The sequence below is a fragment of the Hyperolius riggenbachi genome, chromosome 4, assembly GCF_040937935.1.
Source record: "Hyperolius riggenbachi isolate aHypRig1 chromosome 4, aHypRig1.pri, whole genome shotgun sequence".
In the NCBI taxonomy this organism is placed as follows: Eukaryota; Metazoa; Chordata; class Amphibia; order Anura; family Hyperoliidae; genus Hyperolius; species Hyperolius riggenbachi.
The window spans coordinates 41,325,433-41,332,485 of record NC_090649.1 but is presented as its reverse complement, the minus strand read 5'-3'; the positions used below and the strand labels follow the sequence as shown (position 1 = coordinate 41,332,485).

The following is a 7,053-nucleotide window of genomic DNA, read 5'->3' as shown; positions in this document are numbered from 1 at the left end:
TAGTAACAAACTTAAGTCAAATGAAAGCAACCACTTTTTTTGCTTGCCGGGACTGAAAGGCTTTTTGGTTTGTAACTTTTGTTGGGAAGTACCTCATCTAAAAACAAGTTAAGGGAAAGAGCAACTTCCTTTTTTTCAATCCTCTCAGCTAAATCTCAGGCCGTGTGCAGAGTGCCCTCCTCATACTGCTATGTGAGCACCTTTGGAGTGCAAAGCCTAATACACACCATACCAATGCCTGTCAGATAGATGGGTCGAACAGATGATTTCCGGAAGGTCCGATCTGATTTCCGATCGTTTTTCTGATGGATTTGCATAGTAGTGATCGGAAATCCGAACGGAAATCCGATCGTGTCTGTCGGAAAGGATCTATCGGCCCATCTATCTGATGGGGAATTGCATGGTGTGCACCAGGCATACGAGAATGAGTATCTTTCAGGTGGTTGTTCCTTGTCAAGTGATTGATTGTAAGTCTCTCCTTGACAAAAGGACTGGAGTAAAGCCAACGGAAATCTGGGAAAAGCAGATAAGAAAAGTAGTATAGGAAAGATGAGTAAGATTGTAAGAAGGAGTGTTTTTCTCTTTCTTCGGGTGGTGAAGCACTTTTGCTGAAAAGTTGTTAAAAGAGGTTGTGTGAGTAAAAGTGAAGGGGAAAGCTGAGATGACATTTTCGTTTGTTAGCAAAGGGAGTGGGGAGTGGCATGTGAAAGAGGAAGTGATGGCCTGGTGATGGTTTGTAATCGTTTTGGAGGAGCTCTGCCTAGTAGAAAGTAAAAGGAGAAGCTTTGATTGCCCAACATGGGGCTCGAACCCACGACCCTGAGATTAAGAGTCTCATGCTCTACCGACTGAGCTAGCCGGGCTTGCTTGCTTGCTTGAGCTGAAATGTCAAAAATTGCAAAATGGCGCCAGCCTCACCTTTGCCATCCGCACAGAAGAAGGCAATCTTGTATGGCCTGATTTGGCTGGCCACGTTTTTCAGCACCGAGCAACAGGGCAAGGCATTGGTGGTTCAGTGGTAGAATTCTCGCCTGCCATGCGGGAGGCCTGGGTTTGATTCCCGGCCAATGCAAATGCTAGGCTTTTGGCACACCTCCACACTTTGCACTTCTCAAGCTTAAAGGGATACTGTAGGGGGGTCGGGGGAAAATGAGCTAAACTTACCCGGGGCTTCTAATGGTCCCCCGCAGACATCCTGTGTTGGCGTAGCCACTCACCGATGCTCCGGCTCCGCCTCCAGTTCACTTCTGGAATTTCTGACTTTAAAGTCAGAAAACCACTACGCCTGCACGCCCGTGTCCTCGCTCCCGCTGATGTCACCAGGAGTGTACTGCGCAGACACAGACCATACTGGGCCTGCGCTGTGCGCTCTTGATGACATCAGCGGGATCGAGGACACGGCAACGCAGGCGAAGTGGTTTTCAGACTTTAAAGTCAGAAATTCCAGAAGTGAACCGGAGGCGGGGCCGGAGCATCGGTGAGTGGCTGCGCCAACACAGGATGTCTGCGGGGGACCGTTAGAAGCCCCGGGTAAGTTCAGCTCATTTTCCCCTGACCCCCCTACAGTATCCCTTTAAGACATCTCTGCAGGCCAGAAGCCATTTAAGGACATTTGCAAGAGTCACCGTGGCACTTGGCCACAGTGCTGGCTGACAGTCGAGAAGAGGGACCCTAGTACCCAGCAAACATGACTCTAAGACACACAAGTTAAAGCAGCCTTGGGACACTTGCGTGCCCAAAGGCCTTGCATGTCTTCTAGCAGTGCCAGTGACGTGCAGCATCTCTCCCTCTCCAGTACTCACCTATTAGGCTTCTTTTTAACTGTCTAGAAAAGCCTCGGAAATGCCAAGTCAGCAGCATCTGCTCATCTGGTGTTGTTTTACAACTTTTTGCCTTGTTGTCTTTGCACTCTACTCAGGGCCTTGCTCAAATTTGGAGCGTTCTCTCTAGGCCCTCATTCATTCTACTTTTGTCCTGAGTTTTCTCACAGTAGATGTTGAGATGTTGTGTCAGCTTACCTACAACTTGCTTTCCCAGCACCTAGCAATTAAGAAAACATACTAAAAGTACAGAAAAAAAAGTAGTAACAAACTTAAGTCAAATGAAAGCAACCACTTTTTTTGCTTGCCGGGACTGAAAGGCTTTTTGGTTTGTAACTTTTGATGGGAAGTACCTCATCTAAAAACAAGTTAAGGGAAAGAGCAACTTCCTTTTTTTCAATCCTCGCAGCTAAATCTCAGGCCGTGTGCAGAGTGCCCTCCTCATACTGCTATGTGAGCACCTTTGGAGTGCAAAGCCTAATACACACCATACCAATGCCTGTCAGATAGATGGGTCGAACAGATGATTTCCGGCAGGTCCGATCTGATTTCCGATCGTTTTTCTGATGGATTTGCATAGTAGTGATCGGAAATCCGAACGGAAATCCGATCATGTCTGTCGGAAAGGATCTATCGGCCCATCTATCTGATGGGGAATTGCATGGTGTGCACCAGGCATACGAGACTGAGTATCTTTCAGGTGGTTGTTCCTTGTCAAGTGATTGATTGTAAGTCTCTCCTTGACAAAAGGACTGGAGTAAAGCCAACGGAAATCTGGGAAAAGCAGATAAGAAAAGTAGTATAGGAAAGATGAGTAAGATTGTAAGAAGGAGTGTTTTTCTCTTTCTTGGGGTGGTGAAGCACTTTTGCTGAAAAGTTGTTAAAAGAGGTTGTGTGAGTAAAAGTGAAGGGGAAAGCTGAGATGACATTTTCGTTTGTTAGCAAAGGGAGTGGGGAGTGGCATGTGAAAGAGGAAGTGATGGCCTGGTGATGGTTTGTAATCGTTTTGGAGGAGCTCTGCCTAGTAGAAAGTAAAAGGAGAAGCTTTGATCGCCCAACGTGGGGCTCGAACCCACGACCCTGAGATTAAGAGTCTCATGCTCTACCGACTGAGCTAGCCGGGCTTGCTTGCTTGAGCTGAAATGTCAAAAATTGCAAAATGGCGCCAGCCTCACCTTTGCCATCCGCACAGAAGAAGGCAATCTTGTATGGCCTGATTTGGCTGGCCACATTTTTCAGCACTGAGCAACAGGGCAAGGCATTGGTGGTTCAGTGGTAGAATTCTCGCCTGCCACGCGGGAGGCCTGGGTTTGATTCCCGGCCAATGCAAATGCTAGGCTTTTGGCACACCTCCACACTTTGCACTTCTCAAGCTTAAGACATCTCTGCAGGCCAGAAGCCATTTAAGGACATTTGCAAGAGTCACCGTGGCACTTGCCCACAGTGCTGGCTGACAGTCGAGAAGAGGGACCCTAGTACCCAGCAAACATGACTCTAAGACACACAAGTTAAAGCAGCCTTGGGACACTTGCGTGCCCAAAGGCCTTGCATGTCTTCTAGCAGTGCCAGTGACGTGCAGCATCTCTCCCTCTCCAGTACTCACCTATTAGGCTTCTTTTTAACTGTCTAGAAAAGCCTCGGAAATGCCAAGTCAGCAGCATCTGCTCATCTGGTGTTGTTTTACAACTTTTTGCCTTGTTGTCTTTGCACTCTACTCAGGGCCTTGCTCAAATTTGGAGCGTTCTCTCTAGGCCCTCATTCATTCTACTTTTGTCCTGAGTTTTCTCACAGTAGATGTTGAGATGTTGTGTCAGCTTACCTACAACTTGCTTTCCCAGCACCTAGCAATTAAGAAAACATACTAAAAGTACAGAAAAAAAAGTAGTAACAAACTTAAGTCAAATGAAAGCAACCACTTTTTTTGCTTGCCGGGACTGAAAGGCTTTTTGGATTTTAACTTTTGTTGGGAAGTACCTCATCTAAAAACAAGTTAAGGGAAAGAGCAACTTCCTTTTTTTCAATCCTCTCAGCTAAATCTCAGGCCGTGTGCAGAGTGCCCTCCTCATACTGCTATGTGAGCACCTTTGGAGTGCAAAGCCTAATACACACCATACCAATGCCTGTCAGATAGATGGGTCGAACAGATGATTTCCGGCAGGTCCGATCTGATTTCCGATCGTTTTTCTGATGGATTTGCATAGTAGTGATCGGAAATCCGAACGGAAATCCGATCGTGTCTGTCGGAAAGGATCTATCGGCCCATCTATCTGATGGGGAATTGCATGGTGTGCACCAGGCATACGAGAATGAGTATCTTTCAGGTGGTTGTTCCTTGTCAAGTGATTGATTGTAAGTCTCTCCTTGACAAAAGGACTGGAGTAAAGCCAACGGAAATCTGGGAAAAGCAGATAAGAAAAGTAGTATAGGAAAGATGAGTAAGATTGTAAGAAGGAGTGTTTTTCTCTTTCTTGGGGTGGTGAAGCACTTTTGCTGAAAAGTTGTTAAAAGAGGTTGTGTGAGTAAAAGTGAAGGGGAAAGCTGAGATGACATTTTCGTTTGTTAGCAAAGGGAGTGGGGAGTGGCATGTGAAAGAGGAAGTGATGGCCTGGTGATGGTTTGTAATCGTTTTGGAGGAGCTCTGCCTAGTAGAAAGTAAAAGGAGAAGCTTTGATCGCCCAACGTGGGGCTCGAACCCACGACCCTGACATTAAGAGTCTCATGCTCTACCGACTGAGCTAGCCGGGCTTGCTTGCTTGAGCTGAAATGTCAAAAATTGCAAAATGGCGCCAGCCTCATCTTTGCCATCCGCACAGAAGAAGGCAATCTTGTATGGCCTGATTTGGCTGGCCACGTTTTTCAGCACCGAGCAACAGGGCAAGGCATTGGTGGTTCAGTGGTAGAATTCTCGCCTGCCACGCGGGAGGCCCGGGTTCGATTCCCGGCCAATGCAAATGCTAGGATTTTGACACACCTCCACACTTTGCACTTCTCAAGCTTAAGACATCTCTGCAGGCCAGAAGCCATTTAAGGACATTTGCAAGAGTCACCGTGGCACTTGGCCACAGTGCTGGCTGACAGTCGAGAAGAGGGACCCTAGTACCCAGCAAACATGACTCTAAGACACACAAGTTAAAGCAGCCTTGGGACACTTGCGTGCCCAAAGGCCTTGCATGTCTTCTAGCAGTGCCAGTGACGTGCAGCATCTCTCCCTCTCCAGTACTCACCTATTAGGCTTCTTTTTAACTGTCTAGAAAAGCCTCGGAAATGCCAAGTCAGCAGCATCTGCTCATCTGGTGTTGTTTTACAACTTTTTGCCTTGTTGTCTTTGCACTCTACTCAGGGCCTTGCTCAAATTTGGAGCGTTCTCTCTAGGCCCTCATTCATTCTACTTTTGTCCTGAGTTTTCTCACAGTAGATGTTGAGATGTTGTGTCAGCTTACCTACAACTTGCTTTCCCAGCACCTAGCAATTAAGAAAACATACTAAAAGTACAGAAAAAAAGTAGTAACAAACTTAAGTCAAATGAAAGCAACCACTTTTTTTGCTTGCCGGGACTGAAAGGCTTTTTGGTTTGTAACTTTTGTTGGGAAGTACCTCATCTAAAAACAAGTTAAGGGAAAGAGCAACTTCCTTTTTTTCAATCCTCTCAGCTAAATCTCAGGCCGTGTGCAGAGTGCCCTCCTCATACTGCTATGTGAGCACCTTTGGAGTGCAAAGCCTAATACACACCATACCAATGCCTGTCAGATAGATGGGTCGAACAGATGATTTCCGGCAGGTCCGATCTGATTTCCGATCGTTTTTCTGATGGATTTGCATAGTAGTGATCGGAAATCCGAACGGAAATCCGATCGTGTCTGTCGGAAAGGATCTATCGGCCCATCTATCTGATGGGGAATTGCATGGTGTGCACCAGGCATACGAGAATGAGTATCTTTCAGGTGGTTGTTCCTTGTAAAGTGATTGATTGTAAGTCTCTCCTTGACAAAAGGACTGGAGTAAAGCCAACGGAAATCTGGGAAAAGCAGATAAGAAAAGTAGTATAGGAAAGATGAGTAAGATTGTAAGAAGGAGTGTTTTTCTCTTTCTTGGGGTGGTGAAGCACTTTTGCTGAAAAGTTGTTAAAAGAGGTTGTGTGAGTAAAAGTGAAGGGGAAAGCTGAGATGACATTTTCGTTTGTTAGCAAAGGGAGTGGGGAGTGGCATGTGAAAGAGGAAGTGATGGCCTGGTGATGGTTTGTAATCGTTTTGGAGGAGCTCTGCCTAGTAGAAAGTAAAAGGAGAAGCTTTGATCACCCAACGTGGGGCTCGAACCCACGACCGTGAGATTAAGAGTCTCATGCTCTACCGACTGAGCTAGCCGGGCTTGCTTGCTTGAGCTGAAATGTCAAAAATTGCAAAATGGCGCCAGCCTCACCTTTGCCATCCGCACAGAAGAAGGCAATCTTGTATGGCCTGATTTGGCTGGCCACGTTTTTCAGCACCGAGCAACAGGGCAAGGCATTGGTGGTTCAGTGGTAGAATTCTCGCCTGCCACGCGGGAGGCCTGGGTTTGATTCCCGGCCAATGCAAATGCTAGGATTTTGGCACACCTCCACACTTTGCACTTCTCAAGCTTAAGACATCTCTGCAGGCCAGAAGCCATTTAAGGACATTTGCAAGAGTCACCGTGGCACTTGGCCACAGTGCTGGCTGACAGTCGAGAAGAGGGACCCTAGTACCCAGCAAACATGACTCTAAGACACACAAGTTAAAGCAGCCTTGGGACACTTGCGTGCCCAAAGGCCTTGCATGTCTTCTAGCAGTGCCAGTGACGTGCAGCATCTCTCCCTCTCCAGTACTCACCTATTAGGCTTCTTTTTAACTGTCTAGAAAAGCCTCGGAAATGCCAAGTCAGCAGCATCTGCTCATCTGGTGTTGTTTTACAACTTTTTGCCTTGTTGTCTTTGCACTCTACTCAGGGCCTTGCTCAAATTTGGAGCGTTCTCTCTAGGCCCTCATTCATTCTACTTTTGTCCTGAGTTTTCTCACAGTAGATGTTGAGATGTTGTGTCAGCTTACCTACAACTTGCTTTCCCAGCACCTAGCAATTAAGAAAACATACTAAAAGTACAGAAAAAAAAGTAGTAACAAACTTAAGTCAAATGAAAGCAACCACTTTTTTTGCTTGCCGGGACTGAAAGGCTTTTTGGTTTGTAACTTTCGTTGGGAAGTACCTCATCTAAAAACAAGTT

General features: G+C 46.6%; 3 non-coding genes across 3 annotated transcripts; 1 reads left to right on the top strand and 2 right to left on the bottom strand.

The window, feature by feature from the left end:
• Positions 1-790: 790 nt before the first annotated feature.
• On the bottom strand, positions 791-863 carry TRNAK-CUU (transfer RNA lysine (anticodon CUU)). The gene has a single exon. It is a non-coding gene; the product is annotated as a tRNA-Lys (tRNA).
• A 2,008-nt stretch (positions 864-2,871) lies between these two features.
• Positions 2,872-2,944, bottom strand: TRNAK-CUU (transfer RNA lysine (anticodon CUU)). Its single transcript has one exon. It is a non-coding gene; the product is annotated as a tRNA-Lys (tRNA).
• A 1,755-nt stretch (positions 2,945-4,699) lies between these two features.
• TRNAG-GCC (transfer RNA glycine (anticodon GCC)) lies at positions 4,700-4,770 on the top strand. Its single transcript has one exon. It is a non-coding gene; the product is annotated as a tRNA-Gly (tRNA).
• The last annotated feature ends 2,283 nt before the right edge of the window (positions 4,771-7,053 follow it).